Consider the following 27,172-nt stretch of genomic DNA (forward strand, 5'->3'; position numbering starts at 1 on the left):
TAAATCTTTTCCCACCAACTCTCTGAAGGTTGTGTGTCCAGAATTTGTTTTAATGTGGATACCTCCATCAGTGGGCTTTTCAGATCTAACCATTCCTGAAAATGTCTTTCCTGTATCAGGTGCTGTCCTTGCTGAGGGATGAAAGAGGATAATGAAATCCTCACTTACATGCTTTGCAGATGTCATAGATCTTATTCTGCAAAATTCTGTGGCTTGAACAAGATTTTCGTGTTGACTGTACATGTTCGGGATGTTGCTAAACTATATTACAATGGGAATAACATTTTGACCTTGGTGTGAAGGAATGTGAGGAATACTTTATCAGGCCTTTGAACATAACACTGTTAATTCTCCAAACCCACCACACTCCCAAGTTTCCTATTTTGCTAACTAGAGAAATACGATTCTGACAAGAAAAAAGCCTTTGTCTAGAAATTTTCTTAAATGTTTTTTAGATTCCCTTCCTAGTCATACCAAATGTGGAATAATTCTACTTAACAAATACGTGTATTCTCACCAGTTTAAGAAATTAATCAGGCCTAGAATGCTTTTTGTATATTATTTATCTCATGAAATTTTTCTTTCATTATGGGTGGTGCCTGTAGCAAACCTTCTATGATTAATGCATGTCTACATAACCTTTAGATACCATTTTCCCTACTTTTAGATAACTCTGTATCTGTTTCACCCAGAATTCTAAATACTGTAAGGAATTTTTCCACAATACCTATGTTCATACCCCAACTCATACGTACTCCATAATCCAAACCCCAAACTTGCCAAGCACCTTCCTGTGCCTTTGTGGTAGAAGGAAGGGTGCTATGGCCATACCATCTAAGTTATGGTCAGTTGTTCACTGTGGGAAGACTGTGGATAGTTCTGAACGGACCAGAATTTCCCCTTGTGGTGGCGGTGGTTTTGAGAAGAAATCTGAGCTAAAAAGAGGAAAGGTAAAGTAAGTGTGCAATTCTCTCGGGCTCGGCACCACTAGATGGTGTCGTGCAGCTGCTCTAGTGGCACAGTGGCAGTCCTTGGGCAGGTACAGGGACAGGGACAGGGACACCTCCGTGGCAGACACACAGCGTGTGCTGCAGTCAGGCTCAGTGCTCCTGCTCACCTCCCCTCAAGTCCCCAGTGGTTCTACAGGGAGGCTGATAAAAGAACTTTGACAAATAACCTGCACACAAACCTACATAACCTTACTTGATAATTACTGATATTAACAGGACTTTTTCTTCCTGCAATGCAAAGGTGAAAGATGGCTTTTTTTTTTTGTCAAAGCTAAAAAGCAGAATTACAAACATAGTTAAAACCTTGAACATTTTTCCTTGTACTTTGAAGCCCAATTCCTTTGTGATTTGTATACTGCAAGAACATTCTATCAGCACTTTATAAAGCAATTTAAGTAAAAATAAAAGCAGCCAAGTAAACAGTTTAGATTTTTGTTTCCTTTTTGCCTTGGTGAAAATGATGTGTGCTTTCATAAAGAGATTTTTAAATGTCTTCATACTAGTCTCTATTTGCATAATTATTAATAGCAAGACATAGCCTTTCAGTAAACAAGGAGAGAGAAATTATCAGATCTCTAAAATATGTTGAAAAACCTACAAAAAGTATTTAAAAATGGGTGTTTTCCATTTAAATGTATCTAGGAAGCAGTGGATGGAAGGAGGTGATTCACACTGCACAGCAGTGCAAGTTATCCATAGGGAGGAAGGCATCAGGTCACAGTTCTCCCCTCATTCTGAAGGACAATAGAATAAACAATAATTACACAAACTGTTTGGAATAGATGCCTGCTGGTGGGGCTGGAGCTATTGCATGGCTCTGACCCTTCAATGGCAATGCCAGGAACAGACCAGAGAGGCATTTGCTTTGGGAAGGCTTTCCTGAAACTCATTGCCTGAAATGTGGATTCACTGTCCGGCCTTCATGGCTTGACAGAAAATGCTGCCCAGATTTGGGTTCAGCTGCTTTGGCTCATTGCTCAGTTTGGATTTGAAATGAAGCTAACAAAGTGTAAGAAAGAAAACATTAATTAGAAGCTCTTCTTTTATTTTTAGGAACACTGTTGGAAACTAACAGCAAATCAAACACAAACCACTCTTCTAATTTACACCTAACAGTGTAGTATTTCTCTGTTTTCTTAAAAGCAAGCATAAAGATGGAAACTTTTTCTACTAGTACTGTTGATTCAAGATAATGTACTTACTTTTCCTATTTTTTTTTTTTTTATTACAATGGAATTGCTAGAATGGATGCAGCTATAGCTGCACCAATATAAAAATGCTTTTGACTGCATATCTATTTTCCCTGAGGAAGAGGTAAGATGGAACAGCACTAACTGCATCATCAAAATTTGTCCTTTGGTTCTTAGGGTAGAATCACAGGACCTACTGTTGGTCTCTGCTCAGTCAGCAGGAAACTATTATAACAAGGACAAAATATTAAATTTATTTATTCCCCATAGAAAGCCTCCTGTCTTCTTAGACTCACTTAATATAAAAAGAATACATTTGTGTATAATATTCAGACATTTCTGCATTTGCATGGCTGTCAGTGTGCTTCACAACATGAGAGATTGACTTTATTAATGGTTCCTGACTAGCAGAAGCTCCTATCAATGACTAATTAAAGATCAGATCATAGCCTTCAAACTACACTTTCTTCAACATGTCTTGCACTGAGGAAAAAATACATTAAACTTTTAAATCTGAATGTATTTCAGATTCCTTAATTTATGAACTAGAAACCTCAGTTACTGGGAGTCCAACTGTGCAGAATTCAGAACCATGCAACTTGTAAAACTGACTTGCTGTACTCTTTTATTCCTTTGTATTTGCTTTCCTAATAGATCTTATTTGAATGGTGAGAATTACAGTTCTAAAATAAATTTTGGTTCTGCACAGTATGATTTTGAAAGTAATTCCCTATTATGAGGAGAGAAAGGACTAATTTATCACTATTTTTTAAGAAGTTGAACACTTGGATCTCACTCAAGGCTTATAATGTCAGAATAAATTGCAAAGGAAGACTTAGACCCCAATTGCACTGGTTTTCTACTTACTTGCTTCTAGATAAAACATTCCAGGAAAGATAGGTGGGTGAGATGCACTCAATTTGGTAGTCACACATTTTGAAAATATGTTCCCTAGCTATCAAGACCATACAAATCCAAACACAAATACAAATGTTTGTAAATGCTAAAATGTAAAATTAATATTTAAAAATATGTCCATACAACATATTTGTAATAGAGACATTGTCAGGATAAAAGCTTCTATATTTAATTCCTACCTTTGAATGCCTACTGGTGAATTAAAATTCCTCCTTTTGGAATTTTCACAGCTATTCATTGAGAACTTTTTATAAGCTGTTAATCAGACAAACTAGACTTACAGCTGTAATTAATATTTGCTTAAGAATAAGGGTTTTTTCCCCCTCAATATCTTCCTTTCATGGAATATTTTGAATCATAATAACACAGAACAAACTCTTAAATAAAAATGTATGTAATCCCACACTCTCAAGGATAACTAAGATTACAGAGTAATCAGAATGAATAATCTTTTTGAAAAATCAGTTTTGCAGAGAATAGTTATTAAAGTGCATCTGTATGAGACAACTTTGGCAAATCAGTGAACACAGTCCATGTAAACAAGCTTTGATCAGCAGTTTCCACAATATCATTATGAACTCCAGTGTTTGCAGTAATGGTATGATATGAAGAGTGAAAGGCAGACAAAAACCAATTCATAATTTTCAGATGGAAAATCACAGTTAATTTGTTGACTGAAAAATAACTACATAATTTCAGAGATGATAAGACATAATAAAGTAGGACTATTCTTTTCTCCACTCACACCTTGAGCCATATTTCTACACAAAAGTCACTTTCCTCCTTTCATCTTCTTATTGCTTTCCTGGTAAAGTGACATATTAAGCAGGTAGGTAAGTGGTTGGTAATTTTAAAAAGCTGAATATTTAAAAAACTTAGTGGATGACTGATCAAAGAGCTGAATATGAAGAGTAAAGACTGGGGAGAGAGAGGGTGAATATGCAAAGGAAGTTTTCACATTCAGTAAGGAACAGCTATGAACAGTTACCAAGGGTTGTAGCTCAGTTAATAAAGCTCCAAGCAGAGATGATGTTGGGTTTAAATAAAAGGTTGCCACTGAGCAGCATCTTACAGCCCGCACTTCCAACCCCTGCATACCATCCTGTCTCTAGGGCTGCTCCACCCCTCGGTGATCCAGTCCCCATCCCCAGCTGCCATGCCATACATCTGACCCTGGTGACCTCAGTGTTCCAATGAAGGAAAAGCTTGGGAGAAGACACTTTATCTTCCTTCCATCTCTCCAAACAGAAACTGTAGCTGATGCTACTGTCTCAGAGTTTATAGCTGGGAGCAGAGAAGTTGTGTTGGCAAACATAAATGGAAACTCAGAAACACCCTTCTCCCTCACACACAGTTTTTTTCCCCCAGTTCTATATTCTATATATACATTTCTGGCTCAAACTAACCAGTGTAGTAGATAGTATATATTTAGAAGATTGCATATAAAGAAAACATTTATTACATTACATCTTTCTGGACCTAGACTGAGCACCCAGGGAAAAAAGAAAGACCAGCAGCTGAGCATCTTCCCACAGGCTGCACACCTGGCACATGGGGCAGATGTCAATGTGCTAGGGTCATTCTTTCCCTGGAAACAGGCAGATAGGAGCTGGTTATGGCTCAGAGTTGTTCTCAGATTTTTAGGCAACACAAGCTGTACACAAGCTGGGTAGTGCAGAAAAACAGAATAACATTTGGGTTCCACTGCAAATGGATCATTCAATGAGCAGGAGAAGAGCAAGAACACCAACTCAGATAACTGTCTGTCCTGCAATTGCAAGTGGACTTGGGATCTGTCTATCCAGTTATAGATGAAAAACCTCAGAAAAATGAACACTGGTAGATGGAAAATCAAATATTTGCTCAGTAGGAAGCAATTTCAAGTCAAATGAGGTTGCTGTTGGCTTCTACTTCATCATAGGCAGAATATAGGAACCTCAGTCTGCCTCCCAGTTTGGACTATTCACAACCAGTTTGACTAGCCACAAATTAATGTTTTAGGGACATTACAGACCAAATTAAAAAATCAACAAAATTCTTGTTAATTTCAACAAGATTTCAGCTGAGATATTTCCTCTATGAATAAGAACTTAGGTTTGCAAAAAAAAAATCTTCAATAGAACATCTGTCCCCATCTGTTTCAAATGGTTTATTTTTAACCTGAATTTTGGTATCTTTTCTGTGCCATCTGCAACCTTTTCTTTGTAAATAAGTGTAATTTTGTATCTCCCATTCAGTTGGATCTGTTTCCTCAAAGTAATAATTTAATTCAATCTTATCTTCTATAAATTTGTCAGTTACTAAATCCACAAGAGGTTGGGAGGTATAGTTTTTCTTCCTTTTTAAGGGACACAAGTAATGTCTCTGCAGTTTTGAAATCTGGCTTGGCTGTTTGTGGTTTTATTACACAGCATTTCATTCTAAAAAGCAACAGTGTGAACTGAGATTAGATTTAAACTGAGTCTCTCCAAACATCATGAGAATTCTTCTGTCAAATAAAACTTTCATCTTAATTATCCCTAATAATTTCCACTTTGCAAACATAAGGTCCCTTAATGCCTTTGGAAAATGAAGATTATGAGAAAGAGACTATAAAAAGATAAATGTCTCATTTTGCAGAATTTTAAATACCTTCTTTCAGATAGTAAATCTAATGTTAATTAATACTAGGGTATAATATTAGATTTCTCTCTTTTATGAAAATCATGGAGAGACATTCCCTAGTGTAGTATTTTCTGTGTTATTATATATATTGGTTCAAATTTAAAGCCAAGAATATTGCTGAAAAATGTCAAGTAACTTATTCAATAGTCAAGCAAAGAACTACTGTCACAATTTAATTAATTTTCATTATTTAATTATAGACTATGTAATTATAAATTAATTTTTATTTTCAGTCTTTCTGAAATCCTGCTCACCAAAGTCTTGAACACAGTCATGTGGTTTGATTATTTGACAGAATGTAATTTCTGGACAGAAATTCCCCGTTTTCTTTAATTTATGACAGCCTCAGTGTGTGTGTCTGTGCATGCACAAGTCTGTGTATGTAAATGAACAGAGTGCTAATTCAAACACATCAATACCTTTCTTAAGTAATTATGGCAGCTGCACACCAAGCCAAGCACTATATTCTCAGACAAACGAATACTATTTTTCCTACTGCAATGTATAATTCAATATGCTAATTTGTCTGAAACGAAAATATCTCTACAAAAAACACAGGCAACATTTTTGTTTTATAACTGTTGCTACTTCCTGTTGTAAATCACATAAGGATGCTCTTGGAAAGGAACATACAATGGCTTGTGCACAGAAGGAGAACACAAGCCAACATCCAGACAATAGCAACACAGCAGCTGAACCTTCATGTGGGAAAACCATCACCCACACAATAGTCAACATTTCTTCCTAACACTCGTTACATTTATAGAGCCAAATCAGCCACCGTGGCAAAATAAACATATCTAAAATTAAGATATTTTTAATATTAGAGATTAGGAATTATCAAAACCCACCATGAAGACAGGAAAATAAAACTGTCCTTCCTTCTTTTTAGTGTTTTTGTGATTAATCTGAAATAAGGATTTTTTTTTCAAAGCAATTTTTAGGGCATGTGGTTGAAGTTTTCTGTGGCTACAGGATGGCCTAAAATTAGCCACGTAGATGTGCATTTTTTACCTCCCCTCACAAAAAAAGAGAGAGAAACAGCCAAAAATACCCAACACAAAACAAAACAACAACAAAAACATAAAAACTCCATAAACAAAGAAATTCCCAAACCCTAGAAACAAACAAACAACTCCCTCCACAGACATGTGTTAAGGCAAAATAAAGTTCTTGATTAATAGTAATGCAGAATAATGATTTGATCTCACTGTAAAATTATTTCCTCCCAAACAATGACAATGGATAATCTTCTATGTTTATATCCTTTATATAAAAAGCTTTTGCAAGTCATATGGCACTTCTGCATCCTTGAATTACAGAAGGGATGAGTTTGGAATGGTCCTCTGGAGACTGTCTGGTCCAATCCTCCTGCTCAGTGGCAGGGCCATCTGGAGCAGACTGCTCAGGACCACATCCAGCTGTGGTTTCAATATCTCCAGAGATGGAGAGACACTAAAGCCTTTCAGACCAACCTGTTCACTACTTGATCTCCTTCTCAAGACCTCAAGCTTCATAACCTGTCTGCAGTGAACAGCTATTTGGGGCAGAACACAGTATGAAAGCAAAGGTAAGTTGTGGAAGAGGACAGGATGGGAAACTGTTTTCTACAGAAAAAAATATTGTGTAAACTGTAACAGCTATGCAGACTGCTGGACAGATCTTTAGTTGTCTCAAGAGAAGAAGCTCTCACCTCCCTTTCCTGCTCACTCAATCTCCAGCTACGGGCATTTAACTACCTGAAGGAAATGCAGATGCTTTTACCAATTTCCTTTGCTGAACATTTTGTTATTCAGGAAGGATAATCAGAGTCCTGAGTCAGAATAAATCTGTACTGCCATGTGGAATGCAAGATCACGCATGAAGCAGAAGCAGCTAGGCAAGCCATGTTGTGGCACCTGGCTGGAGTGTGCTTTGGATACCCACAGCACACATGGCATGGCTGGGTCTGAGCACGCAGCCCAGCTGAGCTCCACTGCACACACCGGCATGTCTAGAATGTTTTATATCATGGGTTGGTAACAGACCTAATACATTTTTCCCTAAGAAATAATTTACAAGCATACTTGGATAATAGAAATGTTTAATCCATTCACAGTGGTCAATAATAATCAAGATATGGAGCTAAAGGATGATCACAACTGCTTCACAGATACACTCAAAAATCCAAACCAAATACTAAATGAAAAATATAAATGCAGTGCTTCCTTAAAATTAAAAAACCCAACCAAAACAGAACTAAAAAAGCTCAATATCGGCTGTTCATTACAACATCTATGTCTCCTTGTCCTCTGGAAAAGAAGTTAACTTTGTACAAAACACTGCTTGGATAACTGATATCATTACTGACCTGGGAGAAAAGCAAAGAGCCCTGTACACATAGGAAGCTGGTGGAGAGACCAGGGATATGTTAAGGGATATATTAATTTTGCTAAACACTACTGAGAAAGAACTCAATTACAAGACAATTAAAAAAGAGCAAAAATTCTGGGAGATAAATATCTTTAATCTAGTGTGGAAAGCCATAAGGAGAACCAATTTGAAATAAGACATTCAGTAAATATTTTAATAGTGAGGGTGATTAACCACTTTAGGTACTGAATAGAGTTATATCTCTTGATTTCTACAAAGTGAGCTTGGAAATCTCACAGTATAATACTTTTTTAAATCTTGCTACTTGGGTTCAGTATCACATTGACTGGATGAACTGTAATGGCCTACCAGAAAGGCTGGAGGTGACTTATTACCCCTTTTTGGGACTTCTGTGAATTAATGAGCTCCCCATTAACTGTCCCTATGTTAATATTACAGCTCTCTCTTTCTACATCTGAATACTATTAGATTGAGTTTATACAAATAAAAATGTATGCTCAAGTTCAACAGCTTTAAAGCATTAGCACTTCCTCTAGCCTACCAACAGACTCCCAGTTAAGCTCAATGAGGGACTTTGAATAAAAATAGGAAAGCTGTACATAGACAGTCTCTCATATTGAATTTTAGCCTAGGTTTTAATTTTCTCTAAAAGAAACACTAGGCCCTTGCTATTGGGAATACATTTAAATATGAAGTACTTTAGGCTCCTAATGAGTATGCCACTGAGGTGGAATCACCCCAAAAGTATGGGCTGGTAATTATTATCACATGGCAGTGACTGATTTATTAACTGTGCAGTGAAGGAGCCAAGGTTTGTGTTACAGGGGTAGATTCCTCATTTTTACTTCCACCATCTGTCATAGTAGAATCTACTGGAAAATGGAGTACAAATCATTCAGGAATTTACAACAGTCAGTTGAGCTAGTTCTGTGCTATATCATTTCTGGAAGTGAATGCCTTTGTTTTGCACCTTAAGGGTTGCTCATATGCATAAATAGCCCCCCTTTTTCTGTTTCTGAATCACGGTGTCCAGCCAATACAAAAAAGATTATGAGGTATGAAAACCGCACATATCTCCACCACAGAACAATAACAAGATCTATACTTTGATTTCCTGGGAAATAAAAATTGTAGCTATACTTCCTGTCAGCCCATTCCTTTGAACGTGTTCTCTTCATAATTTGGATTTTGAATCAAGTTTAAATGGCAGTTAAAAATCGTATGTGGCAGTACACAATGAAATTTAGCTTGACAGCCTGGACATCAAAACTAAAAATAAATGACTTCACATCCAAATAATAAGTAATAACAATGTTAGCCTGCATAAGAATAGCAGGACTGGATTCAAATACAATATTAATTTTAGGGATATGAGTGACTAGGGAGAGACAGAGGCAAAGAAACAAATCCTTCATATAGCAATAGTCTCTTCTTATCCCCCAGGCAACTGGCTGCCTTTCACCTCGGCGGCGGAGCAATTATGTGGCATAATGACTGCAGTGCAAATAAGCAGAGAGATTTTATTAAACCAAATGAGCAAATCATCTGCGTATTATTGCGATTTGATTGACAGTGACAAGTGTCGAGCAGACACGGATGTGAATATGATAAAGAAGCTTGCAGGAAAGCTCTTGATAATGTTACTCTTGATAAAGTTGCTCTGCAAACCTCTCTAAGTAAATAAAGGGGAAAGAATATGATGCATATTAATTCGCATAGTTTGCAACCTGCCACAGGACTAGAGGAAAAGTTGCAATAGGTTCAGCACATGGCATTTCATATGAATTCTAAAATTGCATTTATGAGTCTCAGACTTTACAATAATATATTAATATTAAAAGTAAAGGTCATTCCACATAACAGTTAAGCTGTCTGAGCTTCAACCTTTATATCAATAACAGACTCAGGCTGGGGGCATGAGGAGGAGGAGGAAAACAAGTGGAATGATCTGAATAAATGTAAAATGCTACTTAGAAAGATTGTTGCCTTTTGCTGGGATGTCCATTTACACATTTGTACTTCCAGTGGACAATTAGGTTTCTGACACGCCTGCCATCAGAATGATTAAATCAATACCTTTCTTATGGGAATGTGATTCATTGGCATGGGCCTTCAGGCCTCCAGGTAAGCACTCTCACATTAATGACTGCCTTATGACATCATAGCTGCACACAGTCCAAAGTTTCACATCATTGCAGGCAGCGTGGAACTTTGGATAATTACTTTTGGCACATGGAATGAATTAAACCAAGGTGACTGGGAAGCTTTGACAGCAACACCCATGGAAGAACAGCAGCAGGAATGAAATCTCATGTGCTGCAATGGCACTAACATCATGAATAAATTTGGGCTTACAAGTTGAAATTGTTTTAGTGGATAAACCATGTGATAAATAGATCTTTTTCCTCCACTCCTTCATATTTTTTATTACTTCAAATTTGAATGTGAACAAGCCACAGCGTTATGCCACACTTCAGTGAACATTCTTTTGCCATCAAGTACCATCAAGTTGAAGATTTCCACTCTTTGAAAAAGAATCATAACTGAGAGGAAATGTTCTTGTCACATGAAGTACACTGTAAAATGTGGAAAGCATTTTTGATTTATGTTGTAATAGTGATTTAAATATCTATTTGGACATATTTCAAAGGCATCAGCTTTGCAAGGTTCTGCATAGCCTGAGCTCATTCTTGTGCTGTGCTTTAACTGTGCAAGTAAACTTCAGCATTCAAGAGCTGACATGCTCAGAATAACTGTAGCCTGGTAAAAAAAGACTTAAAGTCACTATAACTTACATTTTCCAGGATGTGAGTCCTCCAACTCTAGTGAGCTTCCAAGGGGTATGAACAGAGGGGAAGGGAAAAAAAAAAAAAGGAAGAGTAGAATACAATATTGACTACCAAATCCATTTGCTCTATTATTTGTTATCATTTGTTATATAATCCATATGTTATAATAAAAAATTACTTAATACTATAATTTATTGCTTAAAATCATCAGATGACCTTATTTCTACAAAAAGGAACTAAAGTATTCAATAAAACAAGTTACTCTACCAACCTAGTCCAGTTATTGAAAGTTACTTAGTAAATTTTTTAATATGAAAATTAAAATCAAATTTCATACAGTTGATGGATTTTCACTGGTTGAAGTAAAATGTAAAAAAGGATATATACAATAGATATATAGATAGATAGATGAATAGATAGATAGATACTATCTACACACCAGGAAAAAACTGTCAGCATAAGGATTTCCTATGCTTCAACATGGTTATCTCTGAGTTTGGGGCTGGTTTAATACTTTGAATATAATTTTTAACTTTTTTTTCTTTTTCATAAATTTGCTTAAGAAATATTACAACCTAGCAATTTCAGGGTGCCTGATATTCAAATTAGCATACAGTTGGATGCACTCTGGTCTTTAAATATGAAAGTAAATACTCTGGTTACCACATTTGGATCATCTTCAAAACCTAATCCCTGGTAGGTAGCATTTTTTACCACAAAGCAGTTAAACAAGTATCTAAACAAGTTTATTGAAGTCTAAGCCATTTAATCCTAGAACTAAACTTTTTCTATAGAATAAAGTCTGAGAATTTACAATGAAATTAATTTGTAGAGTCTAAGTCTTAAATATGAAGTAAAGTATTTGATATTTAAACTAAATACTAATTACATAAAACAATTTCAGGATTTATCCTAAACCACTTGTGAGCCTTCTGGTGTAAATTATAGTCATATTACTGCTGTCACTTCCAAAACAGTGCATGTTACGTTGTAAAATGCAAAATTTCTTTTAAGAGAAAAAGAACTTTTAAGAGACAATTTAGAACCTAACACCATCAGAAACAAAAATATTAATCATGTATTCAAAGTTAACTGACACAGTAATGTTTGCTGAGACTACAGAGAATGGATTTGAGGACACAGTGGTCATTTTTGTTAATTTTACTGGGATGCTGCTAATTGCTTGCCAAAAAATTACTTAAAGTTATTATAGAATATTAAAGCATGGAAATTTATTAAAAGATCATACTAATATGTTCTCCTGTTGCCACCACAGTGTGGAGAGATATTAAGCTGGAGTACAAAAGAGTTTCAAGGTTTTGCCAATCATTGCAAAAACCCAAATTAGTATAAAATGGAAGGCTTTTGTATTTAATATTTGTCACTTCCATCACACTTCAGATGGAACCCCGTTTTTTCAGAGTGGTGAAACAACTTCCATTTTCAGTGCATGGCTGGATCTGCACGTGGCCTTCCTTAACCTTCAAGCATCTTTAAGATTGTCAGTGAAATGCTGGACATTCATATCTTCCATTGAAGACTTAAGTAATGCACACACAACACCCTCATTTTTCTGAAAATTTAGAAAGGGAAAGTTCCCAAAGTTTTTACAGTCAGAAAAATAGGACTGAGAGGATGAATGAATTCTATTTAAACCTTACTTCTTTGTAAAAATATTATGATCCCCTAAAAAAAGGAGAGTATCTGTGATTACAGTAGAAAGCTGAACATTTTGCAGAAGACAACACTTGCAGAAGGCAATCTGTTCACTGTGAGAAAACAATTCAATTTTTTTTTAAAAAAATCATATATCTGTAAATTCTATGCAGAAAGAGTATGGACAGGCAAATGGATAAATTAAGCAAAACCAGACATTAACCTTTTCATGACTCCTGGGCTGTTGAAAAAGTTGACTCGCTTTGCAAGCCTGGTTTTAGGGGTATGCAAATGTCAGGTAGTCCTTTGGGGATACAGTCTTCAGTCCTTGCTTTTGTGGAGCCAGAACTGATTCTCAAGTGTAGTAAGGTTGACCATCCTGAAAGGAAAGAAAAGAAAAACAAACCTCAATCAAACAAACAGAAGACAAAATTTAGACCATAATCTGAGAGAGTCACATCCTTGAGGTGTGCAGCCAGCAGCATTCACTGACCTGACTTTCTGTGTGTCATTACAATCTCATCTATCTTACTATTTTAGCACAAAATTTATCAGAAACAAAAATTTTCCAGGACTGGAAAAGAAATATTTACAAAGTTGAAATATGAATAAGAAAAACATTTTACATTTATTTTCTAAAAATATTTCCTCTTAATTATTTTCAGGGATCCTTTGAAGCAGATAACCAGATGCTATAATAACCATTATCATAATATTTCTCTAAAATAAACTTCAAACCAGAATGCAATCTATGCAAAGTTTAAATAGTCATGCCAAGCCTAATTAAGTTTTTATTAAATGTCAAACACATCTTCTAATGATCCCTTTTTTTTCCTGAACAATTAAATTGATTTGCTCAAGAAGTTATGATGAGTAGACACTTACCTTAAGAAAACACTAACAATAGAGTTATTTTTCACACTTACTATTCCCACAATCAGTTAGGGAAGTATTTATGTACATATTGAAGAGTAGGCATGTGCTAAGTGCAATTTCAAATGTCTGTTCTTCCAGAAAACCTGGAGGATGTGAGCAATTGAGGGCTAAACCAAAATGTCGCTGGCTATACATTTCTATAATCTAATTCACAGCTCTAAAGATAAAAAGCCCAGAACCCAGTACATCTCAGTAAATGTACAGTAGAAGCAACCACAACTTACCAATGTAACTGGCCCCAGATACCTAATATTTTATTTAGGCAAAACATTTCATTGTTCTGGAGTTCTTACAAAGCTTCTTGAGCAATCCCAAGCAATCAGTGCACTATTACTGGCCTTTGCTATTTGCCAGGCTTTACTGGCCTACTGTGCTAGCTTGCATCCAGAATAATTTAATTTTAATTAAAATTCTGAACGAAAGTGTAGTGAGAAAAGAAATACCAAATTGTTGTTAGAGAAAGCTACATGTTGAACTGGACCTGACCACTAAATCTTGGATTCAGCTTCTCTGGTAATATCAAAGCAGGGCAGCTTATGGCAGAGCTCTAAAGTAGATGGGAGAACTCGGCTACTGTTATGTAGATAAAATAATTAGATACCAAAGTCATTTTTGAATGGTCTTTCTTACCATGCAGGCTGGGGCTGTTCTCACTCACAGTTTGTAGGCTAATCTTGGTCACAAGAAGATGGAAATATAAATACATTTCAAGTCATTTATGCATCATACTATCCAAGCTTAGGATCACATGCTATCAGTCATAATCTGCATTATTATGACAGTCTGTCACCTTGCTGTATTCATTGTGAGAACTAAGAATTATGTCTATAATAACAAAAAAAATGCCAGTGAAAAAAATAACATTCAAACCAAATCTTCCACTGCACTTCAGAAATAATGAGATATTAGACAGAGGAGGGACGACTCAAATCCCTCTGTGGGGAGGATCACAGTATTTGTTAAAGTAGGCAACAATTTAGAATTAAAATATAAACACTAAACAAAAGCCAGTTAAATTACACTTCAGGCAAGTAGTGTTCATCTGTACTGTGAACTATAGCTCCACCTCAGCTCCAGCGACTTCAGTAATACCTCTGATGATGCTAAGTCATGATTAGTTTCTGTTTTCCATGAAAAACTGGACCCAAAAGGGGAGTGCTGTGTCAGGGGTTCCCTGTTAGCTCAGGGGGCAAAGCGATGCTGCCTCCTGGGTATCCCCTGCTGCCTGACATGAGCTGTGAGCTGCTGAGCTTGGACAGGTCCCTGCCCAGGAGGGGTGGCAGGGCTGCAGGCAGGGCAAGCCCTGAGCAGCACAGCCAGGCATGGGGAGCACCTTGCTGCAACAGAACTCACAGACCCCAGGAAACCAAACCCAGCTGCAATCCTGCACAGCTCTCAGCAGTTTGTACAGCTAAAGGCACTCCCTTAAACAGACCTTCAGAGTGTCTCTCAACACCTTCGTCCACCTCCATTAAAATAAATACCTTGAATGTAAGAATTGTCACTTAAAGAAAACCCCCTGAACCATAACTAAATACATTAGTCACTCTTCTAGAACCTGTCATTTATTTTGGTACATTCTGTGATACTGACACTTTTGAGCTTTAATAGGAATGAGATTTTTCTATATTATTATTTTTGAAAAGAAAATGCAAGGTTATTACACAGAACTTTTGACTAAATAGGAAAGCTAAGAACTCAACTGCAAAAAATATAAACCTCAACTGTCTCTTTTAAAATTAAATTGAAATATTTAGAAGGAAAAATACGTAGAGCAACAAAGGGATAAATAGGTGGCTCATTAAAGTTTCATTAAAGAGTACATACATAGAGTCCTAGAATGGACACTCATTACCAGTATTCTACCTCCAGCAAAAAAAAAAAAAAAGGTGGAGAGGTTGGGGATATTCTGAGATAGGAGAAATCAAAATGATTGTGTCTGAATCTCAGCATTGCCCTTGCATGCATTTGGGACACAGGTAGGATCCATGCTCTGTCTCTCAGGCATCGTCACACTCCCAGCTCCACCCAATAAACTCCTTCACAAATTGCCCAGCTTGTGGGATGACAACTTAGACAAGTAAATCCTGTTTAGATAATTCCATGTCAACATATTACACTCATGTTCTGTACCAACCCTCCCAACTATTACCAGTAATTTCTCAAAAGAACTGAAGTAGGTGGTTGACAATAACTGTAAAAGGGTGTTGGATTTTTTTTTTTCTTCCTTTAATTCAAACCCTCAGAAGGAGGAAAACATGTCTCCAAACCAATGAACATGCAAGTCTACTAAGCCGAGCATATGCTTAGCCAGTGGATGCATTTCTGTTGCTCAGGGTGGCACCAGAAGTTACATGTTGTATTTTTCATCCTCTGCAGTGGTAATTTCTTGGTCATTTACCTCCTCAATAATAATGTTTAGCTGAGTAAAATAATGCTTTAGGCTTTAAGTCTTAAAGGCTCTTCCCCCTTTGCCCCCCTCAGTAGGATGACTGATTCCAGCCCTTTAGAAAAATAAGCTTACTTATGAGACATTAGTGGCATTATTGCCTCCTTTAATATTCGTGACAGTCTCCAGCAAATGTATCACAAGTTGGCATTTATTAGTGCTAGGCACAAGTAAGGGGCATGTTATTTGATTTGAATAACAGCTCGGAGCTACAGTTTGAGTCCAGAAATATATTAGTCAGAAACAATCTCATTTAATAACACAGAAACTAATAAAAGAAAAGTATTCCAACTGATTCAAAATTGAATTTATGAATATTGCTTAGCAGGATTAATGATCAAAAACTGAACCTGTTTGTCATGTTATAACAGACTTTTCGATTTAAATGCAAAACTAGAAGTCAATGACTCCAATGGATTGTATATTGCTTTGAAGAAAACCAGTTCATTTTACACATAAGCTTTGAAATTGGCAATAAACTTTAATTACAGGGTCAGATAATCAAATTATAATCAAATAGCCTCACATAAAATCTGTGTTTGAAATTAATGAGATACAATTCTACTAGTCTGTAATATTGTACCTCTGAAACTTACTAAAAGACATTTCATTTTCATTTAAAAGTCACCTTAAGGACTTTTCCCTCAATTTCTTCTGCATAGCTCAATTTTATTTGGAAATGTCTCATTTTCAGACCACACATTTCTAAAGATTTTTGCATATGGAAAAATCATTTGTTGCTCCACAGATTTTTTTTATTGATAGTAAGAATTTTAATATAGCAATATTAGAAATCCTTCAAGTAGATGCATATTTATGCATTTTTAGAGAAAGCCACAGTTCAGATAATAAAGCTGTATAGTTGTTCAAATGCACATACTTATTAAAATTTTCATTTAAGATGAAATTTTTGATGACTGATCTTAACTTGCAAGTGCAAACATATATGCTAATGTACACTACTGCATAATCTAATTCTTTCTGGGTATACAACCACGATAATTTCTCCCTGCACGTCTTACCTTATTTGGAAGAAGAAATATATCTTATATTTAAAACAAAAGATACAAAGAATAAATCCAAACTCACTCTGGCTTTCTTAAAGATCTGCTGCTGTGTGGCTTCAGGCAAGTCATATTATATTTTATAGCTAAGCTTTCTCATGAAAAATGGCAGTTACAGCTTAGTACAGCTTCAGTGCAACTTCACTGGGCTTATCACAGGACCTTATTAATTGTACAATGATTATCAAAATGAAGATGCAAAATTGTTGGATAGATAATGTCAGACCTCATTAAACATGCAACTATAAAAGTACAGAAAAAGTCAAATACTTCTGAAGCTATCATTCTACTCAATGACAATACAAGTGCTTGATAGCACATAATGTAATCTAAAAAAAACTATGCCTTGCACTGAAGTACAATTGTAAAATTTTACTACTAAGCAAAACATTATTTACTTTTAAAAATCAAGTTATTCCAAGTTAAAAAATAACAATTGCCAAAAATAACTACTTAATGCAACTAGTCATCTACTTAGATGGACTACAACAATGAAAACTAGATCCTTGCACAAGAAAACCACCACTTAGTGAACTTGGGCATGAACTTATGTAAGAGTTGTTGCCACATCTCAGGCCCCAGTGGGGTACTGTAATCTGACTGTCTCCGTTTGCCAAGACCATCCACTCACCTTCTTAGTGCAGAGCAGCATCTCTTCCTGGCCCTAAAACTCAATATTGACATTTTTTGGGAATACACAAATGAATCTCTGGAAAGTTAAGGGAACATTACAACTACTCCTGTTGATTTGTCCCATGCAAAAAGTAACAAAGTCTCATTTGAATCACAACAGAGATTTTTAAGAAATTGTCACAGTTGCTTAAAATTGTTAATATCACCGATTATTACAGGTCATACTGTGGATATTAAGTACTGAGATAAGGTAGGAGCTTTAGTCATTAATTGTTCAGCCTTGTCTGTCCCAGATTATGCTAGAGAACATGCATCATATTTTGGATAGTTTTAAAAACCCCGAAGCAGTGGGGACTCCCTAACACCATATGTGGTTAACCTATATGAGATTTTACCTATCTCACCATTACTAAGTTTCTTGTCTTTCATAAGTGTGATCTTCTTTCTGTCACTCGGTATTATTAAACCCAGAACTCATTTCTGTTTGCTAATAAGCATGGTTGAAAATGTACACATTTTACATGGTTTCTCTATCTGCCATAGACACAAATGGCTTGTGGCTTTAGCCATTGTAAACCTTTGTCTCCTATATTTTCTGCATATGCATTCAACCAGAAAATATCAATTACAGTCAAACTTCTGTCTGTAATACCCTTGACTAGAAAAGAGGGAGACATATATAAGAATGCTAAAATTATGCTTCCACTCAGGCATCAATATAAATTCAAAGTAACAATATCAAGCCCAAATATGCAACTACTTTAATTCTGGTTGACATCTCCACATCATAACCCTTTTGCCTTGCAATGTTTTAAAGCTGTGTGTTTCCCCATCTCTCAGTTTCTGAGTGTTTTATTTCCTTGCAGAGGACAAAAGCCAATAACGCAAGTAACAGCTTATCTAGTAAACATCTAAACTGCAGCAACTGGAATTGAACTTGACAGGTTAGCAATTCAAGACAACAGTTCATGAGAAGAAATGAAAGAAGAGACAAAGTCAAGGACTGGCCTTGCTCATGAGACTTTTATGAATCCATTTCTACAGCAGCACTTCCCTGGATGCTTTGCAGAATGGAGAGAAAGTCCAGTCAGACACTTTACACGTCAAGGCCTTAAATATCTTCACATGGATGGTTTGCACTCTGATAGTGACAATGTAGGATCGTGCTAGTTAAAGGGGGAATTCTGATGGTGATTAGAATCAGAAAGTTACCTCACGTTAAAAAAAAAAAAAAGAAAAAAGTCCTACTTTTTCAACTCCAGCCTCTCAATTTTCAGCAAGCAGTAAAATTAACTAATTTAGTGGCACAGTTTAGCATCACACACTGTAAGAACAACCTGGAGGTTACAGGCAACTCTCTGTTTGCCAGTTGAAGAACTTGGTCATTTTTTACAACATTTCTTTAGCTTCAAAGTTCTGAGGTGTTTTTCACATCTTCTGACTTTTACAGGAAAACACATGTTTTGTAAAGGAATTCAAATTCTTTCCCTATGAACACAATTCCAAGTTGTTACTATTGGACATACTATTGCCCCCTTTTTTTTAACCTCAGTTTTGAAAAAAAATACAAGCAAAAAACCCCACCAAAACCACTCCAACAACGAAAAGTTTACTAACCTCCATTTGTTTCCATTTGAAAAGAAACAGATGCTGAAATCAGGTGTTTTTTTCCTTTAATCCTGCATTTATAAAGATGTTCAACAGTTCTGAACAGATGGAAATTGTTTCTTTGCTTCTTGCTTCAAAGTCTTTCTTAGTCAGCACATCATACAATCATTACATTGAGGCAATTTTACTGAAATCCTTGTTATCACATCATCTATTCCTTATGAACAACTCCTAATAAAGTCTGGGGACTCAAGGTATCCCATCCATTACTTCTTATATGTGTGTATCAGTATTTTATTGGACTCCTCAAAGGAGTTCTGCTTTTCTTTCTCCTAGGATTGTCAAGTCATGCTTGGAAGCATTACACAGAGTACAGCTAAGAGTCCTTATCTGCTGGAGTGCTTTAATTCTTGCAGAAATAAACATGATTTTTATCTGAAGATTTTATACATAAAACAAATTATTTTCTTTCCTTTTTAGGAACTTCATCCATAAGAAAAGCAGTTTATCAGGTCTCTTCCAAACACTGCATGAAATCCCTTGAGGGTATTTACAAAGGTTATGTCTAAGCTCTCTAGATTTCCTCTCTCTAGCAAATTATTCCACTGAAATGGTGGTCCTTCAGGGTTTGGTTAAATTTCTGAACTGAATAATTTTGCAAAGAACCTGTCTTTCTCTACAGACTAGACAGTCCAGAAAACTTACTAAAACAATATGTCTTTCACCTCAGCCCAAGTGCAACCAGCCTCACCTTTCCTATGGGCTATTTGGTGAAAATGTCCAGAGTTGCAAGGCTGTGAGAACCTCTCCCAGGTCTGAGCATAACGTGCAAAATGCAAAGTTCCTGCAGTACAACAGCTTAAAAATCATGTTATCTCTTTATCTCCCCCAAATTAACTACAGTCTGATGCTCCAGGTACCCATCCCTGGAGAGGGCACCCATCACTGACCAGCATAACTGAAGTGAGCCCACCCTCATGTTCCAGTGTGTCCTGTGATCTGGCATTCCAACCCTGCTCACCTGCACAACAGTGCTCTGGCCTGGTCATCAGCAGTTGGTTTTCATCTCCTGTACAATACTTCATATCTCACATTAAGCTTTTATTGTTACAGCTCAAAAAGATACTTTTCCAAGTGAAGAGTTTAACAACTGCTTCTTCATAGGCAGCAAAAATTTCAACATTGTACTTCCAGTTTCAGCAATTCCTGCAATTCCTGGGTCTTAAATAGAAAAGCCTTTTTTTTTTTTTTATATCAAGTTCACTCATTCTTGTCTATGGAAATACTTGCAACTAGCATTCCAGACCCTACATGAATGCAGAAGTAGCATTGCCATGATTATGCTCCAGTTTGTGGCAAAGTGTGGCAGATTTGCAACTGCCTGGCAAGTTTCCCTGAGAATACCTGAATCTACAGAACCATTGAATGGTCTACCCTGATCATAAATTTGCTATGAAGAAAATATTCCTTAGCCATAGTCACGAGATAGTTTTGCAGAGATTTTGCTTTGGAAAACTCCTACCCCCCTGTGTCCTCCCCCTGACCTCCCACCCTGGTGGTAAGTGAGCAATATCTCAACCCCTTTGTGTTCCTGTGTCAACACTACCCCCAAACTGTAAGTGCTAGCAGCTGTGCACAATATGGAAGGGGGCTTGAAACACACAGCCTAAAACAGGAGCAATCACAAGAGCCTCTTTGACTCTTAAAATGCTAAATCACACACTGCTGATCACTGGAATGGTTTCCTTTCTGTACCCAACTTATGCAGTGGTTTTGCTGTTCTGGCCAACCTACAAATGAACTTTTTGTAATAGGAGGCCTAAAAACTCTGAGCATATGTGAGCATCTAAAGAGTTGGCAAGTTTTGAACAGCCTTAGCTTTCCTTTCTTTGTGAAGGTTTCTCTTTGCTGATTGTAAGCTTGAAATAATTTATTTGTTTTAAAATCTATCCACATTTCTTCATATTTAACTTTAAATTCATACTGCAAGGTTACTGTGTTTATGAATGTATTGGTTTCTGCTCATCAAAATTTTCCATGCTTCAAAATACATTTTAGTTAGGCTGGAAAAAACCAAAAAACAAACAGTACAACAATGTTCTATAAGCCTGTAAAATGTGGTGACACAACAACGCAATAACAAAAAGGCATCACTTTAAATGACCAGAGACCAGTCCTTCTCTGCAAGCAGACTCTTTCCTGTCTTCCACCTTTTATTCTATTTACAGTCATCTTTTTTTATAAATCCACTCCAGATAAGCAGGAGAAAGCTGCCACAGTGTTAAGTGTATTATCTGCTCATGAGTTAAAAAAATAAAAAACAAACCAAAACCCAACAGAAAACCCCTTTAAAATTATTTTACTGAACTCCCTGTAGTTCACCAAACATCGAATATTGCAAGATTTTTCTTCAGTTGAACTGTGGCATTTTTTATGCCTCACAGAGTTGCAAAGATATTTTCCTTCCCCTTACTGGAAAATGCTGAGATAACTGAGAAACAACTATTTCTCCCATATTTTCAAACTGCCATTAGCTTGGTCTTGTTGACTTGGAGCACTATTCCTGATTTTTAACAGAACAGTTTCTTTAATAAGTTTTCTAGCTCTCATTTAAGGGGGGAGCACTGCAATGAAACTAGTCTAGAGAAATATTTTTGTGCCAACACCCCTCACTCTTTTCTTTCCAACACTTCCCAATTGATTGCAGTACCTGCTAGAGGTGCTTGTTATCATTTTGTAGTTCTTGTTTCTTTCTTTTTTTCCTTTGCATTTCCTCCTTCTCCCAAGCAGTCAGGAAACAGGCACACATCCATTCTGGCTTCATATCCCCTAGAAAATCAGCACATAGTAGTTCTGACACACAGGTTCCCAGAGGGCTCCATCACCTGCTCCACATGATCATGGGGCATTCTCGGGCTGGGCACTGCCCTGCAGTAAACAGGAAGGTCGTGCACCTCACTGCCCTTGAGGGACTGGCAGCAAGGACTGAAATTTGCCCTCAGTAGACAGCTATTGCTGAGACCTTTGCAACTGCTTGGAGAACTGCTGCAAAGAGATGTTGAGAAAGAATTCACTTAGTGTCAGCTTTATTTTAGAAGAAATCTGAGAACCATATTTTTTTGTGTGCTACTTAAAAAAAAGTTAACAAATGAAAAAAAACCCTAAATTTTGTTTATCCATTATTTCAATTACTTAGTCTTCCACTTAGAAAGTTCGGTGTTAACCTTTGTTAATACACAGTCCCATTTTTTAACAACACTCCTTTTAGATTTTTAAACACGCTTGGTCACTCTCAAGCAAATGCCTTTCTTAGCTACTATTATGAAGTTGTAGCTAAATTGTCATTAGCATAGATTAATTTTATATAAAATATGCAGGAGTGATCTTTGTACCTCAAAGCCTTGTCCCATCCACTTCACGTATGTAGTTGCTTAAGTATGAGACTTCCATGTCAAAGCTTTGTATTGTCCCATATTTAGCCCTTTTTATTGCTATCTTTGATATTTAAATATTTTTCCTGATAAACCACCTCCTTCTATTTGTTGCACAAGTGAAGAACAAGATTTGGGTATTTTTGTTTGCTTGTTTTCACTTATATAAGATTAATTATTAAATAGATTAACACAGAGACACAGTAACAAAATAAACACTTGCACTTACATATTGCTCAGCTTCCACCTTCCTCCCAAGTGGCTGTCTTCAATTCTGCTTGACTGTTTCAAAGAAATGGAGGACCTAAGTCAAATTCCAATTCATATGTTGACAGTAAAAAGTACCAAATATGAGAGAACTATTTCAGTCATTTAGTTATAGTGCCATAACTGTTTCAAAATGTTATTGGAAATAGAGGCTGAGGATTACATCCAATCTATTTTAACTCAAGGTCAATAGTGGCTTAAAATCAAAAGGATACAAGAGGTCCCCTAAATACATTTAGATTGTCAGTACTGGAATGGTGCTCATCATCTGAGGAATGATGTTCTTGAAGAGCCTCTCAAACTGAAATAGTGAGGAGGGAAAAATCCTAACTATTTAAAAAATGGAATGTGTGAGTGGGATTATATGATAACATTCTCTGTGCCTGTTAACCTTTTGATAATAAAATTACTTGAAATTTAAGCCAACCCTACCAGAATACTGGCATATATAGTCAATGTAACCTTGCCTGCTGCTTTACTGGAAACAATTAGAGATCAGATACTTTAACTGTGGTTGCAAAGCAGCCTGAAGTATGCTGACCCAAATAAAAGGAGAGTTTATTATGGTAAACATGCTGTATCAGTGCCCCAGATTGCTACCATCCATAATAAGATTTGCTTCCTCATGACTGTAGGTGGAGCCCTAACATAAGTAAATACTCTCTTGGCAATACAAGTTTGGAATTTCATAGACTATATTGAGGCTTTTCAGCATTTTTACTTATTGAGATTTTAATTTTCAGAACAAACAATGTGAGAGGCCCACTGTTTTTCTGGTTTCTCAATATGCCAAACTGATTCAGCTCTCCTCAAAAATCCAGGAAGAAAGAAAAGCAGTTGTTCAACTTTTATTCTGTCCTGCAATTATCACGTAATTTAACCTTCTCTAACAATTTCTCTGCTTAAGGGCACCTCTAGGGTTGTCAGACCAGCTGAATTCATTTAGAAAATGAAATCCAAACCTGGCTAGTCTTATTCATCCCCTGCACCCATTATTCCTTTCATAATTTTATGCCACTGTACTAAAAGGCAAGGCAACAGCACATTTTGTGGATTTTATTGTATTACATATAAAATATACTGCTGAAATATGACTGTAAGTTTCTTGGTGAAGAAGGAAGAGTCTCAGCACCATCTGACTGAAAGATGTTAGATAAAAGAGGAGCTATTTATAGGAGTAAAATATGTCTACAGTTATTACTGTGGCTAACAATACAGGGTTCACCAGTATAATGAATCCTTTCCTCCCTATAACTCACTTGTTCAAAAAACAAAATATTTTACCTTGCAGCAAAACAAACAAAAATTTTCACAAAACAAATAAGCAGAAATATCAAAACAATATATTCTTTCATAGTTCTTAAGATACTTTGTTTCACGCTTTAAGAAACAAGTGGTATCACAAATGTTCTGGAATTTAAATAGATATGCAAGAATTGTTGTTGTTGGATTGGTATTTGGCATCTAGGACTGGAAAAAAGGAAAGCTGTAACAACCACAAATAGATTTAGAATACTACTACTTCTTTATTATTATTTTATTTTTATTTTTTTAAATTTTTAAAAATATTTTATTTTTTTATTTTATTATTATATTTTTAAGAGCTAGTAAAAAACTTTCATTTTATATCCTGGTTGGCAAAGGTCACTGGTTCTAAAAGCTGCACATCAAACAGCTCACATTGCCAAAGGTCACTCTTGAGAGTGTGAGAGAGAAAAAGGAAGGAGCAGCAGAGTCCCAGGCAGAAGGTGGATATGGGGACCCTGTGCTGCACTGTGGGATGGGACTGGATCACTTCCCTCCCTCTGAAGCTCACAGTTTAAGGTATACTGACATGGCACAGCCCTCAAACACATGTGAACCACAGGTGATTTCAAAGACAACTATCGACTGCACGTATTTTATATCCCTTAAGCTATGTGAAATGAATAGGTACATAAGTTTATTTTGAGACTGAGGTTAACTTCTGGTAAGCGTGTGTGAAACTCACAATTTTACATGCAGAGTCATCAAAACACTTTTTTTTGGTACATGTTCATGAAAATAAATTTCTAATTGTGCACTAAAGTTGTACAATTATCAGCTCCTGTTACATTACATAATGAGTGAACCACAGTACTTCCAGGTTCAATACACAGACACTGAATAGAGACACAGAAGTTGAATATAAACTAGAATTCAAACTTGTGTTTAGTTAGGTCAATTACATTTGCTATGCATTTCATATAAATTGTATATTTAATATCAGTAATTGCCATGAAGATGATTTTCAGACTGAAAATTATTTGCTGATTCAATTAACATGTTATGTTAATATTAAAAGCTCTTGGGAATATCTAGGTTTATTGCATGCTAATGGATTCTCAGACAATAAATATGATACATTTGATTAATTATAAATAGTTTCAGTTGGACTTGGACAACTAATGTACTTAAGTACTTAAATGTACTATACAGATTTGCAGCTTAAATTTGTTCATTTGCCTTATTTTGGAACCAAATACTTAGTAGTCATTAATAAAAGACAAAATTGTCTATAGGGAGATGATTTTTTTTTTTTTTGAACCAAGGAGCTAAAAGTTTTTTTCTCATGTCTCACAAAATTTGCCTAAATGACTGATAATAACACTCCTCAGCTTCTTTAATTTCTTTATTCAAACATAAGACAGAGGTGTCTGGTAATTTTTACATATAATTTTTTTTTTTTAGCTCAAGGAAAAGCAGCCTGTACAGACAAATGATATTAAATTTAGTCTATCCAGATGCTGAACTGTGCTCCAAGCTATACTGTATGAAATATCAAAGATCTCTGTGTGCTCTATTTAAGTACAATTTTTCAGATTCTACTTGATTAAAATAAAATTAAGTTGCTTTTAAAAGCTAAACTGTCCAGAAGATGTCCAGTAAATTCCTGTGTGAGCTGTTTATTGTTTTAATCTGTAATCACTTATACAATACTGTCTAATAGAAGTACATACTGTTTAACATCAAGAGATCTATTTAACTCTCACTCTTTATAAAGATAAATACAGAAATGAGCAGAGAGAAAGTGAAGAAAATAGGTTAGATCTGTCCTATGGTGACAGAATCAATATATTTAAACCAGCACAACATAGTTCAGAGAACTCCCCTTAGAGCTCCAGTGTTTCTGAGCAGTTATTTGAGCTTCTGCTTCATTACATGGATCACATCTGGGAAGTAAGGAAACTGGATTTACCTGCAGCATCTTTGGGTACCTGTTGACCCCCAGACTGAATCATTTATCTGCAGCTTCTAACCCTGCAGCAAATACAGTACATAATTAGGTGTAACAAGAGAATCTCCTATTTCAAGAAATTCATTAGTAAAAGAATCCTCTAACTAAAACAGTTATAGCAATTCATTTTATTAAGGTCAACATGCTATTTATTTATTTCAGAACTCTGCTAAGGCCTGTTTAAATATATGACAGTATAATTATTTTTCTGGTGTTCTGGCTTACATTAGATAACCACTTCTGGATTTTATGCAAGACATATGGAAAAATCCATCACTGATTTACTGCACATTTCCACACACAGTCAAACTAATATCTGATCACTCTTGAAGATGCAAAACCCTGCTTGGCAGTGAATACTTAAGCCAATTTCCAAACACATGGGTATGTACAGTCTTGTGCAAGAAAGCTTCTGATAGTCAAAATGCAAACCAGTACATTGTAGTATGTACTGGGAAGGATAACAAAAAATAAATAGTTGGGATTTATTTTCACTTCAGAAACTACTGCAGCAGAAGCAACTGCAATAAAATAAACATACTGCAATAGCTATCTCCAATACCATATATAATGGATTCTGAGTTTTATAATTATCCACATGAAACACCTTGAGACTTTTTCTTTTTTTTTAATAGCTCTAGAAGACAGCAGTTTTGAATGTTAGTTATGAAGATGAATCTTCACGTGTCAATTAAATCTTTTTCATTCTATTAATTCTTTTGGGTGACTGTTTGCAGTTATCCATACTGATGCCTCCAAGAATAAAGGGTGAATATTCTACCTCAGCATTTTTCTCAACTTTCTGTTCTGAACTCCTTTTTTAATATATTTCAGTTAGGTCCACAAGGCTAGTTTTAGTATTGCCACAGCAGGTGGAATGACCTTTACCCTGTTCCTATTTTACAATGTGTTTTGTGAGACTCTTGAC

The 27,172-nt window shown here is 35.9% G+C and overlaps 1 long non-coding RNA gene across 1 annotated transcript; it reads right to left on the reverse strand.

The window, feature by feature from the left end:
- Positions 1-9,556: 9,556 nt before the first annotated feature.
- LOC117001449 lies at positions 9,557-26,250 on the reverse strand. The gene is made up of 6 exons (XR_004419056.1): positions 26,206-26,250; positions 22,951-23,003; positions 22,001-22,335; positions 12,824-12,979; positions 10,951-10,985; positions 9,557-9,649 (listed from the first exon to the last, which is right to left on the reverse strand). It is a non-coding gene; the product is annotated as an uncharacterized LOC117001449 (long non-coding RNA).
- Positions 26,251-27,172: the final 922 nt, after the last annotated feature.

The sequence above is a fragment of the Catharus ustulatus genome, chromosome 11 (assembly GCF_009819885.2).
Source record: "Catharus ustulatus isolate bCatUst1 chromosome 11, bCatUst1.pri.v2, whole genome shotgun sequence".
Taxonomy (NCBI): domain Eukaryota; kingdom Metazoa; phylum Chordata; class Aves; order Passeriformes; family Turdidae; genus Catharus; species Catharus ustulatus.